Genomic DNA, 20,206 nt, shown 5'->3' on the forward strand with positions numbered 1-20,206 from the left:
ATAGTCTGGCGTTATAATTTTATTTTGGTATACTGTGGAGTGGGTAAAACTGTTTTTAATGGCAGGCTAGCAGATACTGTTGACTCGCGCTAGCCTAGAACCGGCGAACTATGCAACTGGAAGGACTGGATGAAAATTTTTGAAAACTGTCTCCACTGATAAATAAAACCCAGGCTAACTTAGTAATCCGCTAATAATGGAGAAATTTTAATGCTTCTCGATAGATCTCGCATCAATGTTATTACTTAAGTGGCGAATTCGAATGCTTTGTTTGCTGGATCTCTTGGCGCTGTAGTAACAGTGTCACTTGATCAAGATCGGCTCCCGCAGCACTGACATTGGTCCAAACTGATAAATGGTCCGTGAAGCTCAAAATAATGAGTAGCGCAGGTTCGTTCCACTTTTATTACGTTTTCCATTTGATGTTGTGGTGGTCGCGGCAGCGCGGATTTTGGTCGGCAGGAAAAATGGTCCAACGAATCGTTCGGTTTGTAATGTGTACCGATTACCGAAAGCCTCCTACCGAACGGTTCAATATGAATACATGTATCGTTACACCCCTAAAAAATAGCCTTTAAAATTATTTAACACACATAAAATAACAATGAGCCAATAATAATTGGTTAAAGTAATAAATAAAGCAAGTAAATTATTTTGGTTTTATTGAACAACCATCCTAAAATGCATAATTTAATACATAATATATAAAAAATATTGTCAGTTTTACAGACCACAAACCTGTTATATTTACAACCTCTCTCTGTTGTCCATCTGTAAACCCTCAGACCTTTACAAAATGGAAAATTGGTGCTGACACCGGGGCAGTTTTTTCTTAAAGAGGCATCTTAGTCATGTAACTTAGAAGGTCCCTTAGAGGCAATGAGTGCTGAAGAACAATTCTACCTGTATAAATATTCTGGACGATATTGCTCCCTTAAAACATAAAACTGTTAAACCAAAATCAGAGCCTTGGTTAAATTATAGTATTCGTTTCCTAAGACAGATCTGTAGAAGTGCGGAACGGAGGTGGAAAAAAAGACAAGCTCCAGGTGTCTTCTGAAATGTTAAGAGATTCACTGTCAACCTTTCAAAAAGCAGTAAAAGCAGCTAGGACTAAATATTTTTCAGAGGTCATTACAAAAAAATGGCATAGGCCAAAAATTCTATTTTCTACACTTAACTTATAAATCCCTCTTCAGTTGTTCTCCCAAATTCGTCACAAACATTTTGCAATAATTTTTTTAATTTCTTTATAGACAAGATTGCAAATATTAGATCACATATTCAACCACCATTGTTTGATCCGTGTGACTCAGTTATTTGTTCCAGTGTTTTAGCCCAGTTTGAACCCATTTCCTAAACCCTCCAAGAAGTGGTCAATCAGTTAAAGCCTACCACCTCGCAGCAGGACAAGATACCTACATATATTTTTAAACAAGTTCTAGATACTGTCGGACATAGTTTATGGTCCATAATTAATTAGTGTCTTATCGCCGGGACTATGCCAGACGGTTTGAAACATGCTATTGTCCAACCTCTTATTAAGAAACCAAATCTTGATCCTTCTGACTTGTCAAATTTTAGACCAATTTCCAAACTATCTTTTATTTCGAAAATCATAGAGAAAATAGTACTGCAACAACTGCAGAGTTATTTGAACAGAAATCACAGCTTTGGAATATTTCAGTCAGGTTTTAGGAAATATCACAGTACAGAGTCTTGTGGAAAGTTTTAAATGGCATTCTCTTAACTGTGGACTCAGGTCATCATGCTATTCTTGTGTTATTAGATTTGAGCGCAGCATTAGATACTATAGACCATAATATACCTAAAAAGCACTTTGGTCAACTCTAAATTGTTTTAAACTGTACTATAGAAAAAAACTTGACATTGACATAAACATAATCAACCTTGTGCATAATGTAATTAATGCCTGCAGAGGGTGCCAACGGCTTGGTGATTGTTTTAGTTACACTTTACAGCATGTTCAAATTCTTGTTCAATATTGCCTGAACAGCATTTCAGCACGCTGTGATCCCAGATGTTATAAACAACCTAACGCAGCAAAAATGCAGAGGTAGTGTTTTTTAACCGAGCTGTTGAGATGCGCAACCATCCTAAAATGTAATGATATACTGTACATGTAAATGATAACACTGCAACACTTCACTATGAAACACAAAGCACGTCAGACTTTATAAGCGTTCCCAAATGCATGTTATTAGAAACCCAAATAAGGAGCACATGCAGAGACTGAGTTCGTGTGGAGCAGCATTTACTGTGAATGGACAACAGAGCCGCTCTGAGCCGCTCCAAGACCTGGATGAAACGCGTAACCTGCACGCATGCAAATAATTTATGCGTCAAACTTCACTCTAAAACCCGCAGTACATATATTAAATGAACTAAATCGCAGCGTTTGTGATTTCAAAATGGCACTTATGCTATATTATGTATAGCATATATCGTGCAGCCTTATAAAACGGTTTAATAATGCTGTTCATGGATTCTCATCCTTGGAATGGGCCACTGATTTTGCCGGTTAATCGACATGGGTAAATTGCAAATCGAGGATTTTTTTTAAATCGAGCACTCAAATTTAATCGAGGAATCATGATGTCACGGATTCACCCAACGACACACCCCAGCCAGCTTCAACCCAACACACCTGGTCCCGATCGCAATCACCGGAATTCTGATTCACCTCACCTGCACCCTCATCACTTCACTCACCACGCCAGCTCTGCATATAAACCCCAGTCAGTCTACAGCTCATTGTCAGGTCTCGTCTTTTGATGCCAGTGACTCTCCGGTTCCTAAACCCTTCGGTCTGGTTCCAGTATCCTCAATATATCTACGCAAGTATTGTCCTTCTACACTAACCTCCCAGTGTGTGTGTATATTCCAAGCAGCCTCTGTGTGCGGTGGTTCCCCGGGATTCTCCAAACCGCCTCTCTGTGTTCTACAGTGGAATTTGCGGATCTCTATCAGGATTCTAGTGGTCAGCTATTTCCAGTATCTACAAGACGGACTCAAGTTCAAGTCTTCTCCCTGTGTTCCCTGTGTGGATCTCGAAGCTCATTCCTGTATTCAGGAGTTGCATACAGTGTCTAAAATAAAACCTGTTAACGCCATTCTCTGTGTCTTCATCCTTGCAGTAGTGTGACACATGACACCCCTAGTGTAATAAATAAATAAATAAATGTAGTACGGGGTCTTGGTTCTATCCATCGTTGGTAATTGGATGGAGGCAGATCTAAATGCTTGCAGTCAGTTGTAAGAATGAGTTGGGGTTTAAGGTCTAAATGATTGAAGAAGTCCGGCACCAGAGAGAAGTCTGTTGTTAGACCAGGATGATCAAGTTATGACATTTTGATTAAAAATTACACAGTTGGGGGGGGGGAAGAAAAAAGAAACATAAATGGCTGAAACAAAATCATGGCTGATTCATTCAGAATAAGGTCAATTGCATGCATTTCAGAAAGAGATGTGAATTTCCATTTACTGCCAACTTTAACTTGTATTGAATCCAGAGTTTCCTTTTGACATAACCATGATCTTAGATGTTCTCCTCACCACAATCACAAGCTCTTCACACCAACACATACACAACCATTGCAAACTGTCTTCACGCCAAGAGGCATCTTAACTAGCCACCCCTCACAACCACAGTGCCATGTGCATACCACTTGCCACTTCCTACCATCAAATTAAAGGGCCTCATCAGAGACCGAAGTGGGAAGAAATTATCTTCCACATGCAGAAGGAGCACCTCCCGTCTTGGCATGCGTTCACTCGTACTGCTGTTTATGGTTTATAAGGAGGTCAATATTACAAGCACTCAAATACAGAGGGGGCTGGGTGTAACTGGGTGCACTGGGGGCTTGTTTACAGGAAGTTGTTGTATGTAGTAGTCGGCCAACCAGCAGCAAAACTAAAAGCCCAACAGAGACGGATGAGAGGAGAGACAGCATTCCTTCTGTCAGCCATTTCCTGTTTCAGAGGACTGCAAAGAACATGCATCTTCATTTTCAATCTAACTGGAGGGCCCCCTATCCACTCATATTCAGACTTCTGTAGTTTATTTTCAACCTTGATGAATTATTGATAATATCGTGATTTCTTCTGCTATAATACCACTAAACTGGCACTGTCAAGGCTGTCCTGTGATTTATCACTAATGTAGCTTAGAAACTCCACAGTTATAGCATAGATTTTTCTACTTTTGAAGTAACTACAACCCACAGCTTAACAATTAATAGAGGGATTAATTCACACACACAATCACTCCTTCATTAATGCATTCAAATAAATGTACTCTCATTGTGCTAATTTATCTGTATCTGGTTTAGAACGAGCAGAAATCTGTAAGAAATGTTACGACCATCACCCATTGACAAAATAACTGCGAGAAAGTGAGCTGTTATGAAGGAGCAATCGCACTGTGGAAAGCGCCATGACATTTGCCTTAGCTCTGCACAAGGCAATCCGAGTTCGAAGCCCCGGTTCAATTATTTTAAAATCACAAAGATAAAGAAATGCACTCTTTCATTAGAAATACAATATCCCATATTTAATATTTGAGCATATTTACAGTACACACCTTGTCAGTGAACTATAAGGGGGGAAAACAAAGCAAAAAAACGTTCAAAGTAAAATGTTCAATTAATCGAGATTTTGATATTAGGTCATATTTCCAGCCCTAAATGGTGTAGATTTCAGTGGCAGTGATTTAACAAGTTTCATACTAATTAAATAATCTAATTTGTTAGGCACTGAGTTAAAAAGTCTGATGGGAGGTCATTATTTCAGTAGTAGTTGACTTTCCCACAGATTTATTTGTAACAAAATAAGCTGCCCTAAGGTTACTTTTGACTGACAGTGATTAGCGTAGAATATTTCCTGCTCAAAACTTCAAAAGGTTGTTTTTTTTATTTTTACAAAAATCACTCTAGCTGCAAACAAAAGATAAAGTTATGACCAAACATAACTGAAAATGAAAATATTTTCTTTTCTATGACCTGGGAGGCTAAATTTTTCCGGAACATATTTTTTCCAACCAGACTGAATATTTTTATTGAGCTGTTGAAAGGTTAACAGCTGTAAAAATAAAGGATGCTGAACATGGAAATATTGTACACTATCGAAGCATCACTATCATTGAGACTGCAGAGCACTTTTTCTTCCAAAAAGCACAATACAAATTCAGTACTTAAAATTACAATTAAAGGTGCATTAGGTGATCTGGGACATGCTAACTTTAGCCTGCTAACATTCAAAGCATACAATCCCACCCTCCCAATACAAATCACCGTCCAAAGTAGGGGTGCGCCGATCCGATACTCAGTATCGGTATTGCTCCGATACTAGCAATAATTGCCGGTGTTGTGCCGAATTTTGACCCCCGCCAAATTACTACCCCCCTAGCATTGGTAGGTTTAGGATTAGTTGTGGGGAAGGGGTTAGGATTAGGGGTGGGGTTAGGATTAGGCAATCAGGTACTGACTTCAACGAGGGGGGTAATAATTTGGCAGGGGGTCGAAATTCGGCACAACACCTGTTCGGGTATCGCCAGACGAGACCATTCAAATCCGATCCGATATTGTATAGCCTACGTATGTTATTGTTATACAACACAAAAGGCACAAAAACATTATAAAGCACTATAATGTTTTCGTGTACTGTATTCCAAGATTTCTGAAGCCATTACATATAGTTTAATGTGAGGTACAGATTTAAATCGTTAAATTAATCTTCACCTAAGTGCTTACCTCCGCTGCGGCTGTCAGTCATTCTCAGCACTCAAACAGCGCGTCGCGCTCGGGTAAAACAGTCAACACGATGAAACTCTCTCCAAGATGAGTCAATGTTCCTATTATTATACTGTAGATATGTAGATAAAGGTCTATGGTTTCGCATAAAAGGACTTTAACGTGCTGGAGTTTCACATGTTACTTTCAACCGGGTGTCTGTTAGATCACAACACAACTCCTCAGTGATCACAACACTGGAGTAGAGAGCGATATAATTGCTCTTCACACGCACATTAACTGAAATTTAAAACTGTTAAAAGGCTCAAACTAATGAATAAATAAAGAAATATATGTATATCTTACTTTTGTGCTTTGAACGTTTCAATGCTACGCGCTGCGCGCCGTGACTCCATTTTGCTTCGAGCGCATCATTCTGCGCACGGGATGCGCATAAGGTTTCGTGCCGCTCTGAATTGGAGCTTTTCATATTACAATACTTTTGCGCAATGCCAGTTTATTGATAGCCTTAGTTGTTCTGTCCAATCTATGTATCATATGTTGCTGCTTCATTAAAAAGTTGCGCTTAAAATTTTAAAATAAATGTATTTTAATTATATAGTATATATTTTGTCTGTATTGTTTTACAAAGTAAGGAAAATAATGTTTAAGTCAAGCTTTGATGCCTTTAACAAAAGAATAATCCCAGTCTCTTCCCCACAGTGAGGCATACAAATACAGTTTATTAGGTAGTTTGGCACTGTTTTTTTAATTATTATTTTAGTATTGGATCGGATCGGTATCGGCCAATACTGAGTCCCAGGTATCGGAATCGGTATCAGAGGCAAAAAAAGCGGATCGTGCCACCCCTAGTCCAAAGCCACACCTCCTCCAAAACACATGAAAGCGCACAGACCAGAAGCGAGACGATCAGAGGCAACATTATTGGATTAGGCTACATCATGTGTCATTCACCGGGAAGAAAACTTTACAGTACAGTGAGTAACAGTACTACAATAACAAACGTAAACAACTGATTGCCTCCCATGCTCGCTCTGTTTACACAGCGTAAGTAACAATCTGATGACGTATGATGTCTGCGTGAACAGGCTGCGCAGTGGTTTGCAAACACACGTTGACTGAGGGAACACATGCTTTTATTTAATTCGGACCAAATGCAATGATTGAACGAACATTTTATGGACCTACGCCTTCCACAGACAATATATATTTATAAAAATACATTTAGACCACTTAACAAAGTGATTGCTACATGAGGAGACTTTCAAACAGCATAACAAAAAATGTTTCTGTAGAGAATCACCTATTTCAGCTTTAAACTAAAAGATACTAAAAGTTTTTGGATACAGAATTGTTGATGTAGTTCAGAAAAGTAAAAGTAATTTCTTCATAAAACGAGTTATGACTTGCAAATTGACTGAGACGTATAACCTGCTTATGTCAAGAAATATTGGAAGGGAAAAAAGACCTGCTGAGTGTGATTGACAATCTACTTATTAAAGACGCTGTTCCACGTCAGTCTGCTCTGCATGGATGACTGCAAAGAAGCAGGGTTTGTTCCAATAATGTATCACTAAAACATTAAATGTAATTACCAAAGCCATGAACTCATAATCCCGGCATACAAGCATTACAACATATTGATTTCACAGGAAACAACGGTCATATTTATTTTAGCTTGCTCTAAAAGCTGGCATCATTAAACATTCATCAATATGATTCATTACTCCAGTTTCCATGTTTAATATGCTCAGTAACCATGTGACTCTTTCATCTGCACAGTGGCACTATTTCAGTGAGGAACAATCAGCTCTTTCTCTCAGATATTGATCTACAACAGGAAGAGCAAGAGCTGCTCCCATTTCTCTGAGAAACTGCCAGAAAACCACATAACCTTAAAAATTCATACTAAATATTGTAAAAGACAATAAATGATTTATGTTTATTTAGACTTGGATGAAAATAAAATCGTTGGAATCATAGTTCTTGGATTATCATATCTGCCATAGATTCAATAGACAGGATAACATTTACATTATATTTTTCCCAAACACAACTCTAGAGTCTGAAGGCCCTAAAAATCTGTAAGAACATTTATGTCCTGTACTGGTCAACCACTAGCACAACAGTTAAAAAAAAACAAGACTAATGGAGACGCTCATAATTAACTAGTTAAAAGTTAACCGACATTAAGAATTGGTAATTTTTTAAGTAATTTTACAAGATATTTTAAAATGTTTGCTGCATGGTTAAAAAAATATGCTACACATATAAAATTTAATTTTTGAGAAAAAAAGACGTAAGTCCCGGATAAGTCGCATTTTATTACATTCAGTAATGTTTACTAAGTGTAAATCAGAATACTAGATAGGGGAAATTAAACTACGTATACAAGTTGACGTTCTCTTAATGTGTGCTTGCTTACATGAAAGTGCAAAAATTCTGAATAAATGTAAAAAGAAAATCCTCAAATGACAATAATCATGATTATAAATTTTGAGAAAAATATTTGTGATTATCAGTTTAACCATTGTCGTGCAGCCATACTCGTGACTCTAATTTAAATGAGTTCAAAGACATTTTTAGTGGTCACAACTTCTCGAAAGAATGGAGTAGGCCTACTTTGAAAGGCTAGGCTATTCGTATATTCGGCAAGTGAATGTCAAATGTGAAGTATACTTTCGGCTTAAAGTATGACTACACAATTTACAATGTAGAACCCAATAAGAAAGTTTTTTGTATAGCTTATTTAACTCAAACCAATAAAAGCTATTTTAAAGGGGTCCTATTATGCCCTTTTACGAAGTCTTGATTTTGTTTTTGGGATGTACTAGAATAAGTTTTTATGCTTGATTGTTAAAAAAACGCATATTTTTCACATAATTTACATTATTACAGCAACTCTCTCCCCAGTCTGTCTCGAACGCGCCGTCTAGGTCCTGTTTCAATGAAGCCCCTCCTTCCGAAATACAAAATGTGCTGTGATTGGTTAGCTGGCCCAATGTCGTGATTGGCACCGCTTAGCGCTGTTTTGGAATTGTCCACCCCCCCCCTAACTGCAAGTTCTGCTCTAGTGTAAATATTAAGGATGGTGTTGTAGCAATTTTCAGGGAAGAAGGAGGCGGGAACCGGCGAACATTTAAACATACTTTATTAAAATAAAACAAACAAACTAAAATACCGCCAGCAGCCCCTCGCGGACGACTGCTGGCTTACCCAAAATAAACATAACGACCAGCAGCCCCTCGCGGACGACTGCTGGCTAAAATAAAACACAAATACAAAAACCAAAACTCAACTAAAATACAGGCATGTTCCTCTCTCGATCATCAACGTCGTCGCTCCTCCTTTATGCTTCCGCTCCTCCGTGAGAGATGCGAGACCGGTGTGCTTCACAGGTGTTGCTCATTAGCAATTGCACCACCGGCCTCGCGCCGTTCTCTCACGTCCCTTGGCCGTCCTGTTCGCCACATACCCCCATCGCCCCTCACAGACCGGGGGGTACACCCGAGCCTGTGCCTACTCCCCCATACCCCCCCCCCGGCAGCGGCAATCCCTGGGGGTATGGACCGACAACCCGAGGGAAACGGAGACGGAAGCATGAGGAGCGACAGATCGAGAGAGGGGAGAGAGGAAAAAAAAACTTGGTCTGGTTCGCACAACACGCTGCCATCTGGTCCTCCACCAGCTGGGCGATCTTCTCCTTGGTGCCTGGCGGTGACGCTGGGTAGCCCTCGGTGGACGGCTCGACACTCCTCCGCCGCCCGATGGACGGCGACAGCTCCTCGGGTGCCTTGGGCAGACGGTAGGAGTCCCCCGCTCCCTGCTCCTCCCCTTCATTGGTACATAACGACCAGCAGCCCCTCGCGGACGAATGCTGGCTAAAATAAACGACTGCTGGCTAAAATAAAACACAAATACAAAAACCAAAACTCAACTAAAATACAGGCCTGTTCCTCTCTCAATCATCAACGTCGTCGCTCCTCCTTTATGCTTCCGCTCCTCTGTGAGAGATGCGAGACCGGTGTGCTTCACAGGTGTTGCTCATTAGCAATTGCACCACCGGCCTTGCGCCGTTCTCTCACGTCCCTCGGCCGTCCTGTTCGCCACAGGTGTCAATTTCAAACCAATTCAAGCCTGATTCAGACCCTGACCCTGATGTTAATGAACAAGAGGATCATGCAAAATGGACTGCATACGCACGTTTCATAGTGGTACATTTTTAGTAAATTTAATTGTGATATTTGACGGAAAACTAAGGAAATAAACAGTCATCAGTAACAAAACCATGGTTTATTTTTCTAAGGAGCGGTGAACCATCTTACAAAAGCGAGAGCTTACAAAAGCAACAGAAAACAAGTTTTCTCCATAAAATGTGCAGCGCACAGATAAATGTTGGAGTTATAATGTTCAGGAACAGTTTAAAAAATAAATTTGAACCACTCTAAGTATTCCCACCTTAAGAGGCTTTGGAACCAGGGTGGGGGGGTGGGAGTCTCTCTTCGACATAGCATCAACATTCTTCATCTTCTTTAATGCAGCTCAATCAGGACTCTGCCTCGTTTTTTGCATATTCCGTGGGCGCGGATTATTTAGATGCAGATTTAGGTGCAGATATTTTTTATGATCTAGCAGCAACATTACACAATAGATCAAGTTAAAAAACATGGAAAACCATAGGACCCCTTTAAAACAGCATTCGAAATTACCAAGGGAACTGATGGTGAACTAGCCTTCTGGATTGGCCTACAAATTGATGTCATGACTGAATAGCTTCACAGTCACAAACAGCTCCATTTGCAATTCTAGCAACAGAAGACAGAACATCTTTGTTTGATTTATCCTTGAACAGAGTGTGGTTAAAAAGTAAGCTTCTTTATCAGTGGTTCAAACAAACACTATCTGACGAGCTTCTTCGGGTGAGTGACACAGTTAGGAATGTTCAGGGTTGAAGACGAGACCATCGGGCCATGTTCTTGTCAGCGATGACAGGTCAGTTGGCTAACGGGGCGGTACTCTATTCAAAAGGAATGCACTAATATTTGCCCCATCCGTCAAGGCACACATTCAACACATCAGAGTTTCTGAAAGAGGAGGAATTCTTCAACTGATAGGGAGAGACTCATTTAATGTCAATAAACATGACACTACAAGGTATATTTTAGTTACTCAGCCATAGAGTTGGCATTAAAATTGGGGTTGAAGCTTTATTCGTTTTGCTGATCATTGACCATAAAGTTATTTATTTCCGTCGAAAAATTAAACAACTCATTGGACCTGAAAAGCAGAGGTTGACTTGCGTCCAGGCAAAATGCACATTGTTGTGCACATTAGATGAAAAGCTCCCAAAAAAAGACCTGAGTTTTAATTAAATTTTCCTGTCGACAAGGTGAATTAGGGTCTTCTGGGACTTTTTGCACTTTCGACTTCTCCAATTTAATGTGATCAGATCTAAGGTCTCCCAGATTACCCTAATTCACCCTACATTTGCCATAACGGTCCCTGCTGATCAGCCACTTTAACTTTAACATCTCTAAAACAAGCAGCAAACCACTGCACATTCTCAACTGCACCTACACTTCAAAACCCCTAAGAGGCAATGAACATGGTTATGCATTCACCAGAAACCATTTTGCACCAGAGACGATTACTCTTTCTCCGTTCTTTACTCATAGCCTATAAAGTCAATGTTGTTATTACCAAATCAGACATGACTGTGTGAGAATGGGGGTTAGATTACAGCATAAATACCAGAGCCAAGAGGGACCCCCCTTCCAGACTCTTAGCTAGCACCGTCATATGGTCCTCATCAGGGCTCTCGCTGAGATTTATATATTGCATGAGGTACGTTAATGCTGCTGTTATCAGCCAAGCACGTTGTGTTTAGATTGAGGCAAGAAAAGATGATCAATGCGTCTGTGGTATCGTGAGGAGTTTTTTAAACACACTCCCACCTGGACGAATCCCTCTGGCACAGCTAATTAAAATTTCCCTGAAAAGTCTGACAGGGAAAAAGGAAGAGGCAGAGCATAAGGGGGTGTCTTTTGTTTCCCTTTCACTTGGTTTCAATCCCAAGTCCGCAGAGCCTGTGAATAATGACAGAGGGTTTGTATCCAGGTTGGGGGCTGTGGGGTGGAGGGAATAGTTGTACCCTGTTGAGCTGCTTAAACGTCTTTCCTTCTGAGCCTTTCATGAACTGTGGAACTTGGCCTGTCACATATCTCAGCAGCTGCACACTCCCCACACAATATACCCACGATTCCTTGCTCCCATAGTGCTGACTGGACAGGCCAGATGGAACCAATTTTTAAGCCCTTTTCAGTCTCTGTCTTTCCTGACTTTCAGCTGTTTACAGTTCTTTTTGTTTTCCAAGTCACTAGCAAAAGGAGAGATTCATTCACACATTGAGGAAATTGTGGAATGCTGCTCATAAAGTGCAATGGCAAATGGATCTTATTTGATTTCAGTGCTCAAATGTAATTGATGGCTTTTACAGCAGTGTTTCTTAAACATACAAATTGTTGGGTTACTTCAATTCGTTTATGACTTTCAATCAAAACTGCAATGCAAAACCATATTTGTCCTAATAGCCTTCTACTATTCGAACACTAAAAATAGAAACGTGTATGGAAACATGAGTGCATTCGGTTTAAAAGACTCAAAGCAGTCATTTTCCTTAAACAACTCAGTACACTGTTCTTATCAGGATTTACAATATTGTCCTTTATCAGGCAGACTGAAGACAGAACGGCTGCTCACATTGAGCCATAAAACTTATAGAGGTCCTATGAAATCCCAGTAATAAATACTTTTTTTTGTGCAGCACACATTTTGAAGAAATTTTACAGCTCTTCTTCATAGAACAATTCATAGTTACCTAGTTACATAGTTACATAGTTATTCATAGTATATGCGTCAAGCTCCAAAACAACAAAATAAGACAAACAAATGCACAAGTAGCATAATAGCCTATTAGTCTACATGACTGTATTTCAAGCCATATCATACATTGTGTAAGAAACAAGACTTAAAGGTTCACTATGTAGCTACATTTTGCCGCTCTAGCGGTTAATAAACAAAACTGCATTCGTCGTGTGGAAGAACTGCTTTCTGTTTATGACCATTCACAAAACATAAGTTAGTGTACCGTGGTTGTCAACTGATTTCGATTTTTTTGATGGCCAATGCCAATATCTTAGAGAGCAGGGTGGCTGGCTATATAAAGATATAATTTAAATTCATAATTTATATTGATTTTACTAATTATTTAATAAAATGAACCCATAAACTAAATAGACATAGTTTACAACTTCTTGATTCTGTAATATTATTACAGTATTTTTAACAATTGTTAAAAATATTTAAAAAAGGAGTCAAACACTGTAACCAACAGGACATTCAGTAATCCTGTAAGTTTGTCTGCACTGGGAATCCTATTTTTTCAGTGAAAATTACATGAATATGACACAGTGGGCAACTGAAAATAGCATAGCTTGAAATCAAGGGTTTAAGGTTTGTTGATCATGCATGTTCCTGTTCGCATTCAATTTGCATGGACAGACAGTCACATGCAGAGTAACACGTTTGTATGAAACATAAAAACTTTGGCTGTGGCGATATATTGGTCGACCATTAGTTAAAAAAAGTCACGATGAAACTGAAGTAGCGACAAATCTTGATCACACTTTAGATTAGGTTCCAATTCCCACTATTAACTAGGCCTATGACTTTTACCTCAATAAACTTCTAATTAATGCTAATTAATAGTTAGTAGTTTTTAAGTTTAGGTATTGGGTAGGATTAAGGGATGTAGAATATGGTCATGCAGAATAAAGCATTAATATGTGCTTTATGTACTAATAAACAGCTAATAGCCTAGTAGTATTCATGCTAATAAACAACGAGTTAATAGTGTGAATTGGAATTGAACTTAAGTGTTACCCAAATCTTTTCTTCCTTTTGTGATGTAAACGGCTTACCTAAAGGTGTAGGGCGGGGACTTGTTTCTATCTATCGGTTTGATTGGATTTTGAGATGTGGCCATTGCACTCAAAAATTAATGTGGGCTTGCAGTTGAGTTTAAGCAGACTAAATGATTGGAGATGTACTGCATACATCACCAGAAACAAGTTGTTTTCACAGGAAGATCAAGTTGACATTTTGATGTAATATCGATGGTCAAAATGTTAAAAAAAAATGTTAGTTAATAAGTCAGAAATACTTAATATTTAATTCAGCAAGGAAATATTAACTTTACCTTTAAACAACCACCATTTGAGTAATGCAAGGAAACCAGACTTTTATGCATTGATGCATCAGACTTGCATCATAGTCTATTGTGTTTGATAGCTAGCTTACAGAGTAGAATCTCAGACAGAGACTTAGAGGATGTTACACAATAACAAGACAAAAAACCTTCTCTCCCATAAGAATAACACTGATTCATGTAAACTTAATATAATCCGGATATCCGAAATAATTGCCGGATTGACAGGTGGCAGGTGCTGTTTCTGTGTAGTACCAATGACACACAAAAATTACACTAAGTTCCTTGTTATAACTCCCAACCCTAGACTGAAAAAGTTATTTAAGGACAGCTATGATAAACCTTAGACAAGGGATGAAAGTAAAGTGTTTTATTAAGGCCTAGATAGGACACATTTTGAAGCACATTGTGTAATCTGAAGGTCAACCATCCCACTATCATTGCAAGTCACAACGCGTTGCCTTTTTAAAGTGTCTAAAAATTACAGGTCCGTCAAAATGAAAACAACAATGCACAGTGTTTTAAAGGCAACAATGTCCATTCAATGTACCACATTGAAAAGAATTTTACTAGTTAAATTGTTCTTTAGTTATAGTGCTTGCTCTCATGGATGAATCACTTTCATTTAGCATACATCCTAAGAAAAAATGCAATCACAAAGTATAGCCAAACAATTACTATTATCTAACTACTAAATTAAAAGATAAAGTGCATAAGCAAAACAGCCCTGCATCTCTATAAGACACGATACTGAATCTGGGAAGAAAGTGCATAAATTCACAATTGTACGTAATACTGCATTGCACTTTTTGACACATGAGATCCAGTGTAAATAAGAGTCCTTGCATCACTGTTATTACAGCTGACAGTTTGTGGACGAAATCACATTCAGACTGGAATGACAAGTTATGGATCAACTACAGCTTAACACTCTGAAAAGATTTTAATACACATTATAGTGGCAGGGCTGTGCATTTTATTCAAGGTTTGGTGACATCCCACCCTTATCCATATTGCGCAAGAACTGGACAGAGAACAGAGTGGCTCCCATGGTTGAGCTGACAATCCAGACCAATGAGAGGGAAGGGTCATTGTTCCAATAGCACAATAGACCGTCTGTTCAGAAAGTTCAGGAAAAAGGGCTTGCAGCTGCAGTAACTGCCAAAGCTGAAAGCAGGGGGCACTATATACTTGTGATCTACAGTGATCATGTAACATTCATGTGTCAGTGGGTGTGCACAAATAAGTGCATGATTTTAGTGGGAATAACTGATGTGCCATTAAGGAAGAACTCATTTGCCATCAATACTCTCTCATTCAACATATTCAGTATATTTATATTAAAGGATTTAGCAGATGTTTTTTTTTTTAATCCAAAGTGACTTACGTTGTATTCAAGGTATACTTTGTTTGTAATCAATGTATGCATTCCCTGGGAATCGAACATATGACCTTGGCATTGCTCAATTGTTTGAGCTACATACAATACAATACTCAACAGTATTTTTGGCCACTAAACAAATCCACAAACTTTTTGAGCTCTATCCATTTATAAATAAGACTTGACCTTGGGGCACCAAACTATTCCTCAAATAAAATAAAACTTTTAAAAAAAACTATTAAACGTTTGAGTAAACAACCAACATTAATACGAATTGGGAAAAAAAAATTACCAAATAAGGTAAACTCATTTGATTTAATACAGTTTCAACCACATTTTTAAGAAAAGTCATGTTCTGACCCACAATTAGGCTACATTTAAAACATACTATTTACTTTGGCTGTGACTTAAACCAAGTGAGTTAAGTTAGCATTTATTGGCATCATGTTTTGAGCATTTTGATGTGCCACGCGACTATCATTTTGCTCCAATGATGCTCAAAAATGCTTTCTATCAAGAAAGCGAACTAGGTTTTGACACACAGCCTTTGTTTGCGATTATGTGCTCATTTTCAATCAATGTAACCCCACTAGAATGAGATAAAAGTTTTACCTGAATGAAACGTCCCGCTGATGTTGCCATTTTGTTCAGCGTCTCACAAACACTCGTAGCGATTGCAAAAAATCATCGATTTGCCGGTAATACCTGGAACTTTTCCCTAAACTTCCAGGCATGTCCTTTCAAGCGGGGTAAATCCCTCCCTACTTGAGAACTCTCTCTTGGCAGAAGGCTGAGCTAGTTGCCAAGGAGACGGATTGTTTTGCCCCCCACTCGCCACTCCAGGTTCTCGCGCTCCAGCCTCCCACACGAAACTAAACTCTCTTCTCTTGAGCCACATGGATCTGAACTTTACACGCTGCAATGGCAAATTAAGCGCGGTTAGAATAAATACCTTTCACATTTCACACATAACTATTTTGCCTGATAGTTCCTTCATTCTTCCACTGAAAAACAGCAAAGAATAGCTTTTAACACGTAGCGTTAATTAGCTCGTCGTACAAAACACAGGGTGTTCGCACAGGGTAAGTAGCCTACTTCAGCTTGCTAGACTTATATTTTTGAAGTGGGTGAAATTTAATCGTAGGCTACATTATCATAAATCTGGCCATTACTTTTTTTTCCACCTCAAATCTTGCTTAAATGAAAACGCGCGCGAATCTCACTATTTCATTTTATTTTAATGCTGAATATTCACCACCTGATAAAACAGTGTAAGTTATATAGACCTACAACAACAATTTCATATCTAATCTATAAAAGCAGTTATCTGTAAAGCAGTTCAAATTAACAGTAACAATCTGCATAATTTATTCATGCCGCGGTGCTGGCAACACGAAAAGAGCGTTTATCGCAATATTGTTATCCACAGATTTCACACCTTGATCAAAAGTGCTGAGAAAATAAGTACTGAAAATCATATTTTGTGGGTTTTTTAATTTTTTATTTGCTTAGGTTCTCGCTTGCTGTTTAGTGTTTAAAGCCGTTTTGTAGGCAATGCCAGAAACAGCGTTTGTTAATTTAAGGCTTTTCCCAACCAGCAACATTTAGCCTATACAAAATCTGCTTTTACTTATAGAATTATATATTCAAAATTATTGAATAACAACATTTTGCTGCACTAAATAAATATTTACACAGAGTTATGTCAGTAGTTGATATAACATTTCTAGCAGTGTCCTTCCGCGTCACATGTCTACAGTGGTTGTATGGATGATTTAATATTATGACATTATGTACACCAGCGGGGCCCATTTTCAAGATGGCACAGGCTCGCTCTGAGAAAAGATAATGTGAAGAATAGGCTACTTGTCATAGTGAGCAACATTTATAGATTGATTTTCTTGCTGCTGTGTTTAATTTTTACTGATTACTGAAAAAGCTTTATATAAACACAAATTCTGTGGAGTCATCCCTGATTTACCATTATCCATATGTGCCAGACATCTTCAGTTTCTCAGTAGTAGAGGACAAGCATAACACATTGCAAACAGCTGTCTAAACTGTGGTATGCAATCACATGTATGTGAAGTATAAGTTCGAGAACAAACAGACAAAGAACCTTTGAAAGCGTACTTGGGGACAAGACTGGAGAGAAAGCTCCATTAAGTATAGAGGTACATTAACTTTGTATATAAAGTTTGTGACATTTTATTTAAAAAACAGCTGTTGAGTCTCTTAAGTTGACAGACAGTTGTCAATCTATCAAACAAAACTTCAGAATACAGAACAAACCAAGCCTGCCAACTTTTCACATTATAGGTGTAACTGGAAGAAAAAAGTAAAATGCCAAATTTTGCACAATCTGAACATCACTTTTTAAACTGATCCTCCAAGTTCTGTCAAAAGCCAGTCTAATATTAAAATCCCACTTTCAATAAGATTTGATGCTTTAAAAGCAGTCTCTGTTGGACTGAAAGTTGTGCAAATAAGCAACCTGCTGCCAAATAAGCAACCGCAATAAGAAGCAGGGGTCTGTGGTTGACAAAAGCTGTATGATGACGACTTTCTCTGGAACCCTATCAAATTGTACCAGTACCTAATCAGAAATGTGGTGTGTTGAAACACAATGTGGGAATTTCTCCTCAAATCTGTATTAAATTGCTGATATAATAGCTCAGGGACAGTTACGCCACAGAACATCACTTCATTCGTTTCCAAGAACAGTCATTCACTCCAGGAGTTTTGAGAGGGAAATAATTCTAGTGTTGGGTCAGTCCAAATACTGAATTGGACCAGACTCTATAAGGAAATACAGAAATGTATTTTTGTTGCAAAACCTTGACAGACAATAAACCTGCTGAAACTATAGTATTTCTATTGCAAAACCATATTATTATGAATAAGACAGATGAAATTTGGTACACTGTATATTTGCTAAGGTCATATCTTAGCTTGTCATGCTATTCTCACGTTTCAAGCGAGCATTCACTATATTTAACCTTGCATCCTGATTTTTTTTCAAGAACACCACGAGGCCCAGACTAAACATCTCCCATGGTAGAGGATGCCTGTTACGGCGATCATGACACCAAAATATGTGGCTGGAAATGTTTGCTAGATATGGACTAATCTAAAAGCCAAACAGCCTTTTTTTCTAATCATTGCTGCTGTGTTGCAGTGTTGACCCAATAGAAACATAATGCATTCTCGATATGGTCCCAGCAGTTGGAACCACAAAACAAGGCAGATACCTTCGTTTTGTTGTTTTGTGCAGAAAAAAAAATCTGAATTCCAAAAATTTAAATTCTGTCATCATTTACTCACCCCAAAGTTGTTCTAAACCTGAGTTTCTTTCTTCTGCTGAACAAAAAATAAGATATTTTGAAGAATATGGATAACCAAACAGTTATAGACTCCATTGAGTATATGGAAAAAATGCAGACATTCTTCAAAATATCTTCTATTGTGTTCAGCAGAAGAAAGAAACTCATACAGGTTTGAAACTACTTGAGGGTGAGTAAATGATGACAGACTTTTCCTTTTTGTGTGAACTAGCCCTTTAAGTGATTCAACCAAGGGTATAATACTAATGAATCATTCTGTTGTTTTTTAACTAATTTCTGATGGATTAATACTGCAAAGCATTACCAGGGCACTTGCACCTTTCAACTATTATACAATGAGATTAACATGTTACATTGCCATGATGGAAAACATAATAACTATTTGGTTTTGTAAGGTATTTCCTTACGTCTCTGTATTTATTTTCAAATACTCTTACATTTCCAGTAGCAAGTCAATTACAAGTCAGAAGTACAATTTACACCTGTTTAAGTAGTTATAAGGAACATTAGGCCCCTATGCCAGAGCTTTTAAATTGTTTCCCATTCCTTGAACACATTTATAAGGGCTTCATCATTAGTCATGTTCAGCAAAACCCACAAAATCTCCAAAATACAACAGTATCCATTTGCAACAGTCCTGAATGTTTAACACACCCTTACCGCAAAACATTCCTGTCACAATCATTCTGTTCAGGCATTTGAAAATACAAAGCAGAATATTGTCTAGAAATAATGGCAATGCTCAGAATAAGTTAAAATGTTTTGGTATTATGGGTCATTCTGTGACGGGAGTCTTTATTCCCCCATGTAACCTATATGTGTAAAAATAATAATTAAAAAAATTAATAAAAACATACATTTACTTACAGAAGCAAAACTGTGTGAGATAATAAAACTTGTTTTCATAAAATAAATCATATATATATATATATATATAGAGAGAGAGAGAGAGAGGGAGAGAGAGAGAGGGGGGGGGGAGAGAGAGAGGGGGGGGGAGAGAGAGAGAGAGGGGGGGGGAGAGAGAGAGAGAGAGAGAGAGAGAGGGGGGGGGAGAGAGAGAGAGAGATAAGATAGATACATAATATTTTTATGTAATTGCATGAACTTGAGCACAAGCATGAAAAAAAATTATCTGTCAACATAGTTACCATAAACTGTTATCTTTAATTGTATCCTAGTTAGCATATGCTAAAATTTATTATTATTTACTATATATTATAATTTAGCTTATTATTTATTATTTTGATTGCAATAATAACACTTAAACATAATGTTAATATGTCTGACAAAATGTTTAAAAATGCACATTTATTTTGACATCACCATTGTTTTCTGAGTTTCTTGCAATGTGGCAGTGACAAGAATTACATTAGGAACAAGGACACACCAAAAAGAAACATTTTTTGAGATAGATCTGTCAAGGAACCATGATAAGGCAGAGGGA

At 38.1% G+C, this 20,206-nt stretch overlaps 1 protein-coding gene across 5 annotated transcripts in view; it reads right to left on the reverse strand.

The window, feature by feature from the left end:
• The window catches only part of dennd2b (DENN domain containing 2B), an 89,152-nt gene that overhangs the window by 68,049 nt on the left and 897 nt on the right, over positions 1-20,206 (reverse strand). The window contains exon 1 of one of the 5 annotated variants that reach the window (XM_077228434.1): positions 16,031-16,530. The exons of 3 other annotated variants lie outside the window; for them this stretch is intronic. The gene's annotated coding sequence lies outside the window, so the exon portion shown is untranslated. Of the gene's footprint in view, positions 1-16,030; positions 16,531-20,206 lie in introns of those variants that run through there. One more of the 5 variants, XM_077228438.1, reaches the window with a different exon arrangement.

Source organism: Siphateles boraxobius, unplaced genomic scaffold, assembly GCF_051911475.1.
Source record: "Siphateles boraxobius isolate OS27281-9 unplaced genomic scaffold, OSU_SipBor_1 130, whole genome shotgun sequence".
Classification (NCBI taxonomy): domain Eukaryota; kingdom Metazoa; phylum Chordata; class Actinopteri; order Cypriniformes; family Leuciscidae; genus Siphateles; species Siphateles boraxobius.